Genomic DNA, 15,709 nt, shown 5'->3' with positions numbered 1-15,709 from the left:
GCCTCCTGTCAAATTTTAAGAGATACCAATCAACCAAACACCGAGATAATAGTCATGAAACTGCTGTTTTAATTAGCTGGTGATATTTTTGAATGAGAATCTCAGAGGATGAAACTGTTTTTCCTTGTATTGAACCAGCTTGGCCCAGACTAGCCTGTCCCGCAGTGACATGTATATTGAATACAAATCAGACAGCATAGCTTTAAATCTGTGTTGCAGCTCTCATTTCCAATTCGAGAACTGTACTATAATCATAAGCTTCTGGTGGATGAAAGGAAATCAGCTCTCTGCATATTAGCTAATGCCACATTTGCAAGTCCTGAAGAGATCTGTGCTGTTAAAAAAAAATAGATCATTTCGCGTGAACCTATATATATGAATTGCTTTGTACTGCTCAACTGATAGAAGCAATGCCTGTGTTGGGATTAAACCCTTTTCATCATAAAACCTCATCTGGTTCGGAGTCCAAGTCCATCAAACCTTTTTCCTTTAAAGTCCCGCCTTTGATTCTACATCAATTTATTCAAACCGCAGCTGGGTGGCTGAAAACGAAAGGACAGCATCATTTAAACCAACCATGTTTCCAACTTGAAAGAAGGACTATAATTAAAAAAATGGGCATAAAAGAATGGAAATAGGATAATATTTTTTAATGGTAGTTCAAAGGCCGACAGATGTCAGAGCCTTTGAAGATGTCAGTACACTAAGTAAAAAGTTGCCATAAAAGAGCTTGCCTGAGAGGTGAAGCAGCTTTTTAATGGTTGAAAAAAAAAATGCTTGCAGACACATCCTTGTGTTTTTAATTTGTCAGAGTTTCTGCAGTATTTTCTGATTAATGACACATGATTATAACTGCATAGCAGACATATTTTTATACTTGGTTAAATGAATAGTTTATTCCACATTCCTTTAGAACTAGATAAGAATAGGAACACTTTCCTAGGAAGCCCAAAACTATTCCGATTGCTTCACATATTTATGCTAATTTTGAAGGACTGAACAAATTCAGAGTTACTATATGTTGCCAGCTTTTGTTCTTCAATACTCTGATTGCTAGTAACGTTGCAATTCACACGTGGTAGTTAGAATGCAATTCACTAGTTTCATTCTCTTCCTGTACATGGAACAATATGTGCCTGAATAATTAATTTGTGCACCAAGTCACGTCAAACCAAATTAATGTTTAAAAACATTCTGGAGCTCAACCTAAACAACTAAAGGCTGCCACAGAGTTCAGAAAAGAAACAGTTGCTTAGGGGAAAAAAACTGCAGCTACAACTACAGTATGACATTAATGCCTACTCAAAAAGAACGAGCTGTAATAGGGCATGTAAAATGCTGGGGAACACTGTGCTGGGATTTGGGGGAGGGGTCTGAAATATCCCCAGACTCTTTGCCCTTCTAAGTGGTTCTGACATGTCAATTTGATTTGTTCTGTGAAATTACCCTTATGGTCTTCAAGAATGTTAATCACAGGTCTCTAGGGAGTGGTTGCAAGAAGAAGTTTTCCCAAAAAGGGGAAGACCTATCATCCAAATGCGTGAAGATACAGGGGAGACAGGTCGTGGGCTTTGGATTGAGACAGACTTGGGCTCACTTATGAGCTGCTCAGCATATGCCTGATTCTACCTCTGTAAAAACTGAGATAATACTTATCTCCTCTCAGAAAGCACATGAAAGTGTCTAGATCTAGAACATAATATTGTGCTTGATTCTCTTCTGCAAACTAAATGATACACAGAAAAATTAAAATCAGGCCCTTTCTAGTTGAAAATGCCTATATTATTATATACAACAAAATCACATTTTAATGAAAATGACCACCTTAAATCAAAATAGATGTTTAAATTTTTTACCATTCCATGTTCAATAGTTCACTAAGTACGGCTGCCTTCTCTACTTTGTAATCTTATGGGCCAGGATCCTTAAGCATATACCTTGTTTACTTCTGCCAGCTGCCTTTTAGTCCAGCCTTGCAAGGGCATCTGCAGCACTCGGCTGATGGGGTGCTAGGACTGAGACTTGGATGCAGGGGAGGGAATAACGTTCTCAAGCAGGATCAGGCAACAGGCCTGGGAAGTAGGAAGGCGGGGTAGGCGGCCCTCCCAATCCAGAAAAAGCAGATCACCCAGGAGGTGGGTGACCCTAAAGGAGACTTGCAGTGCTGTCACCCAGCTGCCCAGGTTTTCAATGACGGCAGGGACATCTAGCGATCTGTTTTCTGAAGGGAGGGGTTGCTTCGCCTTTCAGATCTCCCGGTAATGACAGTACTGGCAGGCGAAGTTTGCTTTAAACACCTTCCAATCGCCCTGTCTGCATTCCCCAACTCTTTTCCTTGCCACCTCTGCCCCTCACCTCCAGAAGTCTAAGTCTGACTACAGCTCCCCTCTGAGAGTTATCTTCCTGCAACATCCCTTTTCTGTCACCTTTTTATACTCTTTCTATCATTAAAACTCCCATTTCTTCAGTGTAATGGATTGCAGTTAGATGAGAGTAATAGAGGGTGTGGGACAGACAACTAGATAACAGCAATTATCTCGTTTGAAATTCTCCACTTGCTAAATTGCCTGGCAAGATCAGGAACTCTTTCAGGGAAGAGCTTGGTCTTATACAATGACTGGTATATGAAGGTATTCAGTAAATGATGAATGAAAAAAGAGATAAATGAAGGAATCTTTGAAGATATATTTTTACCTTAAAAGAGATCATTTGTTGTCTTAACTAAATATCTTCATTCATTTGAATTTTAAAGTGCTTATAAATTACTTATTCAAACCTATATTTACTTTATACCTTTATCCATTTTGAATTTTTAAATGCATTCCTTACTTACTGAAGGCAAATGCATTAAATTAAAATAAAGTAATGGGCAAGCAAAAGAGAGAACATCAGCCAGCCCAGAAAAATTCTATTTAGAAATATTTCAAGCAATATAACTGAAAGATTCCAGGCAGAGGGGAAGAATATTCTGGAGTGGATGCTTTCTCACAGCCACGTGACATGGTCTGAGAATCTGGATATATTCAAGTGACTTCTGAGCAGCTTGTGGATCAATTGGATCTCCTCATCTCCCTTGGGCCTCTGTCTCAGCCTCTCAGATGATTGGCTCTTACACAGGCCCAGGTAAAACCTGCTCCCATATTCTCCAGAACTGAGTTTGTGCCTTATTGGGTAACTGGCAATCAGTTTGTGATTTTGTTGTATATAATAATATAGGCATTTTCAACTAGAAAGGGCCTGATTTTAATTTTTCTGTGTATCATTTAGTTTGCAGAAGAGAATCAAGCACAATATTATGTTCTAGATCTAGACACTTTCATGTGCTTTCTGAGAGGAGATAAGTATTATCTCAGTTTTTACAGAGGTAGAATCAGGCATATGCTGACAGCTCATAAGTGAGCCCAAGTCTGTCTCAATCCAAAGCCCACGACCTGTCTCCCCTGTATCTTCACGCATTTGGATGATAGGTCTTCCCCTTTTTGGGAAAACTTCTTCTTGCAACCACTCCCTAGAGACCTGTGATTAACATTCTTGAAGACCATAAGGGTAATTTCACAGAACAAATCAAATTGACATGTCAGAACCACTTAGAAGGGCAGAGAGTCTGGGGATATTTCAGACCCCTCCCCCAAATCCCAGCACAGTGTTCCCCAGCATTTTACATGCCCTATTACAGCTCAGTTTCTAACCTGGGAAAGCTCTCTGAAGACCTGAAACCTAACTGCCCTCAGGAGCAAGTGTGAGATTGGAGGTGCTGGGCTGGGCATGCAACTGATCCTCCCCACAGCACTAAGGAAACCTGGCTTAGTGCTGCCTGCAAGTTATGGCTGACTCTACCATAACCTGTCTAAGCCACTTCATTCATCTGGGTCTCATTTTTTCCATCTCTGAAATGGACATCCTGATCTCAAAATCCATGTGCAGCCACAGAATTATGCTACAGAGAGTCATTCTTCACAGAACTGTTCTTCATTTGGTGCAGTTGTCTGCTTGTATTTTATGGCCACAGTTCACAACTTGAAAAAAATAAACTAACATTTACAGGGCTATTGAAAACTATATGCCCATTTCAAATTCTCACAACAATTCAGAAGTTAGGTATTATTGCCTTTTTTTTTTTTTTTGTATGCAGTATGGTGGGGTCACATTTCATCTTTTTCCATGTGAGGAGACCATTATTGCAGTGCCATTTGTTGAACTTCGTTTGTTTGTTTGTTTGTTTTTGGTTTCTTTGTTTTTTGTTTGTTTGGGAAGTGCATGGGCCAGGAATTAAACCCGGGTCTCCTGCATGGCAGGTGAGAATTCTATCACTGAACTACCCTTGCACCCCCAGTATCACTGCCTTTTTTTTCCTAGCTGCTTTCTCTTGTTCCCTTCCTATCATTCTGGACTCAATACAATAAGCGTACCTAGTCTTCTTATCCAGCTCAATTTCTTTCATCTTCCCTGTAGGCACTGAAGGTCTTCAATTCTCATTCTATTCCCCTTCCTTAGGAGAGCTGATCTTCACCATGACATCCATTACTATCCTTGCTGATGACTTCCAAATCTTTATTCCCAAAGGAGAGGTCACTTTTGAATTCTAGCCCTGTATCTCCAGTTGCTTAAGTGGCATCTGTATCCAAATGTCTCATAGTAAATCAAGCCATAATACTAGGATCCTGTCTCTCCTTCATTGCCACACTGACTTTCCCCACTGCAGATGCTTAGCTGAGACCCTCGCCATCTTTCATTTGGTTGACTCCTAACTAGTCACCCTTCATCCAATCTCACTCTCCTCCAATATTTCATCCTCTGCTTAGAAGTCTTCAGTGACTTCTGATTGTTGACAGGATAACACTGTTCTAAATAATTACTAAAGGGGGCAAAACATTACAAGTAGGATAATGAACTGGAGAGATGGAAGAGACACTAACAAATAGAAATGGCAGCATAGATAGGTGTATAAACCCCACCCTGGAGTCCACTGGGACCCAGTCTCTACTCCTCAATATGGTATAAAATGTTCTCAGATTCTGATACTGTTCCTTCTGCTTAGAATGCTTTTCTCACTCTAATTTGCAGTGAATGTCTACTAATTTTTAAATTCAATACATATGACATCTCCTTTACGAAGCCTTTTCTGATTCCCTCCCCTGACCCTATAAATCATGATCACCATGTCTTCTTTACTTAGGATCAAAGCACCTTTATAGCTTTATTGTATTTCACTGTAATATATTGGTAACCCTGGAGAGCCTGAAGGCTGGTCTGCCAGAGGGGACCACAGACCATAACCTTCAGTTTCCAAAGACTTTCTGTTGTTCAGAGAGATGCTGGTATTGCTACCAGCTATTTATACACTTGGTGGGCAACAGACATGTAGTGAGAGTTTCCAGAAAACAGAGAGGAGCAAAAGTATTAATCTCTCCTATCCTACAGAATGGCAAAGAAAATTTCTTAAACTTAGCAGAAGGTTGCCTTCAGTGGGAACTTGAGGGCCTGAAGAGTTTGTCCTTCTGACCAGGGGTATCCAGGGGTGTTACTCTGTTTCCTACACTACATGGCTTTTGATGTGTGGTAAGATGCATACTTTGCTTAAGACATCTTTTGTGTTAAAGGAAGTCAGTCTTTCCTTGTATCTGTTTGTATGAGTCATACTTCCATGAAGGATATATAATGTCTGTTTCTCCCCATAGATCATAAACTGAGGGCAAGAGCCATCCCATTTTGAATATTCCCAGGTCTTAGCCTAGTATCAGCACTCAACAAATGCCAACACATGAATGAATGAAAGTGGGAAATGATCAGGGATATTAAGTGATTTACCCAGGTTTATAGAGCTAGTAAGTGGCAGAAACTGGCCATAAACCAGAATCTCTGTCTTCATGTTCAATAAGAAATTGATAACTACATCCAGGCCCATGCTTTAATTATTATCTATATGCCAACAATGCCCAGATTTATATCTCTGGAATCTCAACCTGCACATTTAGCTCCCACAACTCCCTGACGAATCTCCATCTGAACATTTAAGTTGGAGCTCAGACTTAGCTTGGCAACAAAATTTTTGCTTTTGATTTCATTCTCTCCCAATCTTCCTCATAGTTGATATCTCCTTTTCCTTATTTCTCATACCTAATCCATTAGCAAGTTGTACTGACTCCAGTACAAATGTCATACAAACATATCTAGGGCTATATACAACAGCCAGAGGGATCTTTTAAAACCATGAATTAATCATATCATCTTACTACTCAAAAGCTTCTTATTGTCTTCCTATCACATTTTTTCTTTCATGGGCAGGCACCTCCTATCACATTTAAATGAAGTCCAAACTTCTCCCTGCCCCTTAAATGTCCCTGTGCCTGCTTTCCAACCTCATCACATACACACTTTCACACTCGCTATGCTCATGCCACACACGCCTCCTTTCTTATTTCTTGACTACACCAAACTTATTTTCCCTCAGGGGCTCTGCACCAGTGGTTCCCTCCATTTTGCTGGCTTCTCACCAAGCAGATCTCAGCTTAGATGTCTCTTCCTTGAGAGGCCTTCTCTGAAGGCCAGCTGACATAGTCACTCAGTTATTGTATCATAATACAGTACTTTAATTATCTACCTGCTGGTAATTGCTATCTGATGCTCACCTTGTTTATTTGTTATTTTTATATTATCATCTCTTCACCTACTCAAATTAAGTTCCTTTAGAGCAGAGTACGGTCTGTGCTGTTCTTTACCTATCAGGTGCAGGAACCCCAGTGACAATAGAGGCTGTGCCCTGTACAACTCTGGGGTCACATGCACATAAGCCAAGAAGTGAAGATACCTCTTAGAGCTGTGCATCAAAAATATTTAATAAATGAGTGAATCAGGTTGAAGGAAGTCTATTTCATAATTCTGCCTGATTCTTACAGACAGGGAAATTTAAATGGATATATATTTCATTTATATATTATCTGAAGAGTCATAATTTAAAATTCTCAAATTGTCAACGAGTCTGGAACAATGACATTTCAAAGAGAAAATTTTCATGAGAGAAGACTTAGTCTACTACTCTTCTTCCTGAATTGAATGGTTTTTATTTTTAAGAAGCATTAAGTTTACAGCAATAGACGGGTGATTTTATTTCATGTCACTAGAAATGGTTAGAGAGGTAAAAGTACAGGAGTACACCTTCAGGTTTCATCTGAAGTCTGAACCATCATACGTACAGTCAGGTTTTACAGGAAACATGGTGTTCTTGAACTCATGGCTTTTGTCTAACAACAGTTTTGGTGGTAATTTTTGAATAATTGGAGAATAAAAAAATTTCAGCCCTCATACTGCACTTCTCTTGTTGTACATGACAACACTAGATCTGGAATTATCATACAATTTACCCAATAAACAGGGATAAGGTTTACATTACAAAAGTTAGCTTTCCAGAAAACATCTGTTAACACATACATTCTACACATTAAATGACACCTTTGCAAACACAATAAACAAGGTCCTACTTGACCCTAAGGACCTGGAGCTTGTTTCATTAATCAATACTGTCTTAAGGAGCAAATTTATAATGAATGCTTTGCCAGTTTAATTTTAACCACTCTAAAGATTTGCAACATTTAAGTCTTTCCACTAGAATATTCCTTTGCCCTGAGATGTTGGGTCTGGTCAGACCGTCGCGTTCCTGTTCACTGAAATCTTCTCTGAGTGATGGCATCAGTGGGAGGGACACACACACACACACACACACACACACACACGCACACACACACTCAAGACTAACAGTGCATTAAAAGTGCTCCTACAAAAAAAGAGATTCTAGATTCCAGCCACATGGTTCAGCAAATTTCATTCTCTGAAGACACTATTTACTCATTTTCAAATTTTACTAAAACTCTCAGGCCTGTCTCAAACCTAAGCAAAAATAAACAAACAAACAAAAAAATAAACTGGAAAAACAACACATATTTTCAAACCCTGGAAGTCTTACTTTGTATTATTTTTTCCGCTTTCTTGTAATCTTTCCCAAACTCCTAGTATACTGGGATGGTTTGGAGCTGTATGTACCCCACCCCACCCCCCAAAAAATGCTCTTACACTTAATCCATTCCTGTAAACCCATTTGTAAGTAGGACTTTCAGAGGAGGTTATTTTAGTTAAGGTGTGGCCCACCTCAAAAAGGATGAGTCTTTATCGTATTATTCAAGTCCTTTATAAGCAGAATGAAACTCGGACACAGAGAGAGAATGCCACACAGGAAGCAGCCAGAAGCTGAGAGACCAGGAAACACTGCCACGTGCCTTGCCATATGACAAGCTAAGGACCAATTGCCAGCAGCCAGCCCCAGAATACCAGTTTTGGGGAAGAAAGCACTGCCGTGATGACACATTGATTTGGACTTAATTTTAGCCTTAAAACTGTGAGCTAATAAATTACCATTGTTTAAGTTGAATCATTGCATGATATTTCCTAGAGCAGCCAAAGGAAACTAAAACATATACAAATATCCAAAAGTAATGAGGACGTCAGGTAACAAGTAAATGTTAAAACAAGTGAAAAAATTTATTATTTTTTTCTACTGAAATCATTCTCCCAAATTTTATACCAGTTTGTCGAATTCAGTACTTTGGGGCACAATCAAAATAATTTAAATCTTAAAATGTAATAGCTATAATTAGGCCAATTTTCATTATCTAAAAGATTCCTCCTATAGTAATATTTTTCAAATATTTTCTGTACGTAAATAATAAAATAGCTTGAAAATAGACTATTATTTCCATGTAATGCCTTGCTCTTCTCCTCAAATAAGAATTTAAGGTCTCCCTGACATCAATCTGCTATTTTTCTGTCATGAAAATGCTCAGGTATGAAATATCTTTCATATCGTGCAACAAGGCATGATTCCAATTAGCCTGGAATAGAAGACAAAATGACAGTTTAATAAGCTTCAATTTGCCAACTTTTTGAACATTTGATGATATCACCATTTTACCAAAAATTTCTTGCACTTTGGCTTCAACCTCTCTGTCATAAAAATTACCTCAAATATACAAATGAAGATATCAGGGATGTCGTTTATAGAACTGATTGAGTCAGAAATCCAAAAATGACTTCTCCAAGACATCAAGGAAGAAGAGTTATTCATCCAATGTTTCCCAAAGATAATTTCTACCAACATTCTTAGTAACTTCATTTGAGGCAGAGGTGAAAATGAGAAAGAAAAATACGCTAAAAATAACTAAAGACATTTTTTCTTGTGTCAATGAAAATGACATTCAGCATGTCAAATAATGATTTATCTCTGGGGGATTTTATTTTTTAAAAGTTCATCTTAAGTATTTTTAATTTCAACTAAATTACCTCTAGAATTAAGCCAAAACTGCATTGACAGAAATTGTCTTTGAGGATTTTTAAATAAATGCATTTTCTAATTATGCCTTGTATAGCTAAAAGTCTTCAGGTTTGAACTTACTAAGCCATACTGACCTCATTTTTAAAAGGTTTTGACTTGCTGTCCTCTTATAACAGAAGTTAAAACAAGAAAATCCTTATCTGAGTTACTTTAAGGAAAAAATTAACTGTCATTGAATGCTTTGAGATTTATAAAGTCATTCTATAAAATGAATGGATCATATGTAATATTCTAAAATAGTACATGAATATATCAGTCATCTGAACTCACAACAGCCATAAATGCAACTTCCAGTCCTAAATGTAACTTCCTAAGAAATTCTAATAGAGATTGATGGGCCCTATTGACCTAAAAGCTTAGTGGATTCCTACTCTATGCATACCTTCTTATTTTAGCAATAATGCGAAAACCAAAAACGAACCTATCCCCAAAACGTATTCATTTTTCCATTCTACAAATTCTGAAATCTGTTGGAGTTAATACCCAAAGATGATATTAAGAAGTGCTTATTTCTTCAGAGGTTAATTTATATATAATTCGAGACAATAAACTCATATATAAGCAGGTATTTGGGGCAGGAGTCTTTGCTGTGAGTCCCAATTATACAACCTATTGGTTTTGTAACTTCGGGCAATTTACTTGTGCTTAGTGAATCTTTTCTCATTGACAAAATGGAAATGCACACAGTCTTATTCTGACCCAGGTAAGAAGGTCAAAACAGTTTTCTAATAGAACAGTTAATCCCCAGAGAGCCTTATAAGGCTTGAATGAGAAAATGCAATGTAAGGGAGCCAGCAGAGGGCTTGGTACATTGTAAGCACACAATCAATATTTGCTGTGATGCCGCTGCAGTTTTTAAATCTACACAAGCACAAAAATTCAGTATTGTTCTAGGAGACACTGCTCACTAAAGCTAGAATTCAAAGAGCATTATTCAATTATGACTTTCTAGCAACATCAACTATGGCAAATCATTGAAAGAAATGCAAATTGCTAAGGGAACTTCAGCATGGAGAACAAAGAGTACCAGTGTTTTTCTCCCATGCCAGGCAAAGATTCACATATAAACCTGTTCTTTTGTGCTATGCCAAGTTTCTCTAAAAAGCCAAAATCTTTCTTGGAGGAGACTGTGTTATGAAGAAAGAGCATGGAATTAAGATTAAGAAGCCATGGTTTGCTAGTTCTTTGACCGATGGCAAGATAATGTTCTTGAACCGCAGGTGCCTTATCTGTAAATTAAAAAAATACATTGATTTGGTCATCTCTTTAGTTTACTGAATCTGACTATATTATAGCTGGATATTTATACACTGTACATGTCTAAAAGCTTTGTGTCTGTGAAACACATTATATGCATAGACTTGTGTTTCCCTGTAAACCTCCCAATTTTCTCCACTGTAGGGTGATCACATTATGCTATTTATTAAAAAAACTCCAGCATTTAATTACTGCTTCTTCTGGAACAATTTTAATATTTCTGCAGACATCCATTATATTTATGAGGACAAAAGACAGATTTTTAATTCACACTAACTTGCTAACTCAAAGGAATTATTTTATGTTATTATTTAGAAGGTTTGCCTTGTAAAGGAATACTCTTTATCTAAAAATGGACTACATACCATAGAATGTGGTTTCCATGGTAACTGCCATCTTTAAGAAATATACACAGGAGTGAAGATACACTGTATGCTACTTCTACAAATGGATCATTCTTAGAGAGAAATCAATTTCCTTGTCTCAGTCTGTATTTATGTGCTTTAAATACAATTTTTCTCTATGAAAACAACAAAAATGAGTCATTCATGATAGCTTAATCATAGGTATGCATGTTAATTTTGTGCTTGTAAGATGAAAAATAACAGAATTTTAGAATAATAATTGAAAAAGAAAGTTGGTGATTTACAAAAATGTATATTCTACTTGAAAGGGCATTTACTCATATATTTTCCTAATTAAGTTAATAAGAAATAGTATTCTTTTACATAATATGTAATGATATATAAATAATACAAATATTTATTAAATTCATTTGTAATATGATTAGATCTACCACTATTGGAAGCTAATAAAATAAGATGGCCTCATCAATGAATCTACCTCAAAATCTGAGAAGGATTTTTGCCCCCATTATCTGGAAAGTTCTGTATGTCCTAGGACTTCAGCATCGGAAGAAAAACAGTATTCCCCACAGGCTTTTAAAAATTGCCTAGTTAGAAAAACCTCTAATTATGTTTTAAATGTGCACAGAAAGTTCTTGAGCTATTTTAAATACAGCACTTAGATAATACTATAAAACTTCATCTAAGCAGCATAAATTGAAAATTGTAAAGTGTGGCTTTACCACAAGTTCTTTGAAAAAGTCTTGTTTTCTTTTGGCAAAATAATAAAGTGAAATGTTAAAAACATTTTCCACCAACTCTTCTAAAGTCTGACATTAAACTTTGTATAACTTTGCAGCAAAGCCCAATTAATACTTAAAACACACCTCCCTCTGACAGAAGCAGCTTGATCCATCAGCAGGCTAAGTATCAAAGTGCTGTGTGTTCACAGCTGGAACACCAAGCACCCACTCTGATGGACTGTGTGTGTCGCTCAGAAGAACGGAGCAAAAGCAGGGTTTCCTTAATAGCATCAGCCACAACATGTTAGGGCAAAATACAGCTTATATAGTTCAGTTTTTCCAAGCAATCAATGAGTTTTGATGGAAAGAAAAATATTTACTGCCTTAGAACCAAACAAATGATGTCAGTGAATAAATACTGATGATGGAATGTTATTTTGGTTATGGAGGTAGGACACAAACCATTGTGATATAGGTGTATGTACCTTTTATTCCTCTGTCCAGGAGTAAATACATACATTTATTATTTCTTATAGTTTTTGAATGTCATAAATTCAGGGGACAAGAGAACCAGATATAAGAAAGTGATACTTGGAATTCAATATTAGAGTGTAATATTCTAATCTAGTTCTACCCTTAACTATGTTCCTGATTTTTACTTCGTAAAGAAAATAATAATATGACAGAATTAGAATTTTCTAGGTCCACAACTTAAAATATACTTTCTCTTTATTCATAACATTTATAAAATGGGGTTCCTCAATGCAGACTTGTGTTTTTATTTCAGAATAATGGTATCTCCACCAAATTAAAATGAAATTTAGTACACTAAAATAAAATCTATTCATTACATTTTATGAACGTACTTAAAGAATCTGAGGCTTTCACACCAGATTTTATTTCCAAATGTTTTAACATAAAGAGAACATTATCAGTTAATTTCCTTCACTAAAAACATGATATAATTTCTTTCATTAGATAATTAGAGGTACACAATTCATCATGTTTCCCTCTTTGCTATGGCTTCTAGGCAAATTTATAGTTTAAACTCGAACTTAAACTGTAGCAGCTGTCTTTTTTTTTTCCAGTATAGTTTATCTGATGTGTTTAAATATCATTTATTGCTTAATTATCATTTTCAGTTATTATTCCAGTGTGTATCATCATGAAATGCTGCCTTAAATTCTTTTTGAAAGTAGTGGGGATACAAATAAATTGAAGTCAAAGTAATCAGTAGAAAAATGCTACCAAAGCCCAAAGGCCATAAATACAGAGTTTAAGAATAATGTTAAGTGCATATAAATTGTTAAATTTACTCTTTGAGTAATTTCTGAAGAATGACAACCAAGGTATAATTCACTACATGTATGCACAGACTCAGTTTATAAATTGATTGTTTATCTTGTGCCCAGGTTCCCAAGCTCACAGAAAATAAAGTAATGTGTTTTTTTTATGTAATTAAAAAAGTTAAAATGGTCTTATCATAAATAGCTTTTGAAAAACAAATTTCATAGGAGAAAGCAAGAAGATAGAAGAGATATTCTGCAAATCCCCTGTTTGAAAATCAGTGATAGGTTCAGCCTCTTTATGTGAATTGATATGGCAAAAATCAAGATTATTGGTCCATTTATTATGCAAAAATTTTTCAAATTAGAATCATGATTCTCAGTTTAGGGAACCAGTGTCATGCAAGACCCATTTTACTCTACACAAATGCTAAATTTAGATACCAATGTCATGCAAGACCTATTTTAGCCTACACAAATGCTAAATTAATGTATTTTCCAATATCTCTAGCGAGCTTCTCCAGGTATGCTGTAGGGAATCTGTAGTTACTGATGGCGGTTCACAGTGGCTGCTGTGGCTATCCTGAGCTCTCGATCTGTCTGTACCCCACAGTTACATGGACAGCAATCCTTAGATGGTGATACCATCTCTGGGGCGGATCACAAACGTCCTACGCAACAGTCTCTATAGTATTCATACATGCCACTCACTTTGGCAACATAAAAAATCAAACAATCTATAAATGATTCTGAGTACTAAAAGTACAGCTAAAGGATCAAGGAAGCAATGTTAAGTTTTTCTCCTAATTCAATAGGATAAACTGCAGAAATTCTTTAATTAATATTGCGGTTCAAAAGCAAAACAAGAATTACACATAGAACTGCCATATTAGAAGAAACTTCCCTAAGACGATCTTTATAAATTTCCTTTTTATTAAAAACACGTAATTGAATCAGTAAAATCAGTCTCCAAAATAATTTTGATAAGAAGGTCTTGATAAATGAGAAATATTTGACAGACGTTACGAATTTCTCTAAGTTTTGATTTCTACTGAGATGGATGTTTTTCCTCAAACATTATAACCTTACCAGATATGAGCATCTTGTATGAGGGTGGAAAAATTTAACATGCATTTAGCAAATGTAAGTTTGCAACATAAAATAAGCATTCTGCCACTGAAAACCAAGGTATTATGACAAAATATAATACACGAATAATTAGCTAAATGCACTAAATAAAATAAGGAAAATGCTTAATAGTTAGTAGTATTATCTATCTTACTATTTCTCTAAAAATCAGAAATTATTTGAATAACAACTAACCTGTAAGTATTACATGGTGTATTCACTAAAAAGGAGCTCTTAGTTGTATGATTCATCTTAAGGTAGCTAACTGTACTTTACAACAATGATTTTCTAATTATCATAAAATATACCATATATTTGGTAGATGCCAAAAGGAGATTTTCAGGATATTGTCTTCATTGAATATTCTGATGGAGGAAAAGCAGCAAACAAAGCCAGAGTCCAAAATACATATTTTATGGTTCTGTTTCAGTCAAATATTTCAAGTAGCGCTTTCTACAAAATGGCCTCCATTGCTAAACTGGAGCAGCCAAATGTTAAATGAAAAATCAAATGCCTCTCTGGAACTAAAATTAAAAATTACACAATCCAATATTTAAGATACATATATTTGTTCTGCATTAAACCACAGCACAGTGATTTAAATAAAGATCTTCTATTTGATAAAACATATGCCCACACTGTTTTTTTGAAATTCGTGAAAGGAATTCAGGGCTTAAAAGGCATTATATATTAAATTACTTGGATCATAATCATGAAATATTTTGAAAATTTAGGACTTATCTGAAGGAAACTTTGAATTAATATTCTCAATGAACAACCAAAATTAAATACAATTTATTAGCACTTGGTACATATTGCTAAGTTTTTTTTTCAATGTATTCCCTGAAAACAACTAAGTACATACAACTTATACAGAAAATTATTTTGATTTTGATCAAGAACAAATTTAGCCCAAGTCCATTGCTTATTGGCATTCCCGTGACAGCCATAGCCAATTAGGAAAACATTCCAAGACGCACAATGTAAGAAATATAATTCTAAGATCCAGCATCTGATAATGGCACAAAGTCCTCATATTTAATATTTCAGCAGAAAGGAATTCTATTAGTAACCTTATTATACTATCCTTGTGGCTTAATTATGCATTAGTAGTTCCAAAATTTTCCTTTTGTTATCACTGAATGAACCGCACCCTATATGGCAGATACGACATATGCAAAATCACAAAGATTTCCTCTAAATTTGGCTTCTACTTCTGTCAGCTTTCCACAACATCACCAAAATAGTAAGAAATTATGTAAATTAATGTATTTTAGTGTATAAAATTACTGAATCCTACTATGCAAACAGACCCTACAAATATTCAGAACCCAAATCCCGTGTCATAGAAGACAATAGTAAGGTTTAACATCATGTTTGAGGAAAAGGGTAGGTTTGAAAAGGCTCTTAATAAATTGTATGATTAAAAATCAAAAGAGTCCCTTCTATTTTACAAAGGCTCAAAGGAATTGGTGGCAAAGGTATAAAGCACATTGATTTAACAGGGACCACCTGGCTATTCAGGGCCATTGCTACTAAAATGACGACCTTCTTTTCTTAGATAACCAC

The 15,709-nt window shown here is 35.9% G+C and overlaps 1 protein-coding gene across 5 annotated transcripts in view; it reads right to left on the bottom strand.

The window, feature by feature from the left end:
• The window catches only part of CEP112 (centrosomal protein 112), a 587,527-nt gene that overhangs the window by 249,386 nt on the left and 322,432 nt on the right, over positions 1 to 15,709 (bottom strand). The gene's annotated exons all lie outside the window — the stretch shown is intronic.

Source organism: Tamandua tetradactyla, chromosome 6 (genome assembly GCF_023851605.1).
Source record: "Tamandua tetradactyla isolate mTamTet1 chromosome 6, mTamTet1.pri, whole genome shotgun sequence".
Taxonomy (NCBI): Eukaryota; Metazoa; Chordata; class Mammalia; order Pilosa; family Myrmecophagidae; genus Tamandua; species Tamandua tetradactyla.
The sequence above is the reverse complement of the archived record's forward strand: the minus strand, read 5'-3'. Positions and strand labels throughout refer to the sequence as shown.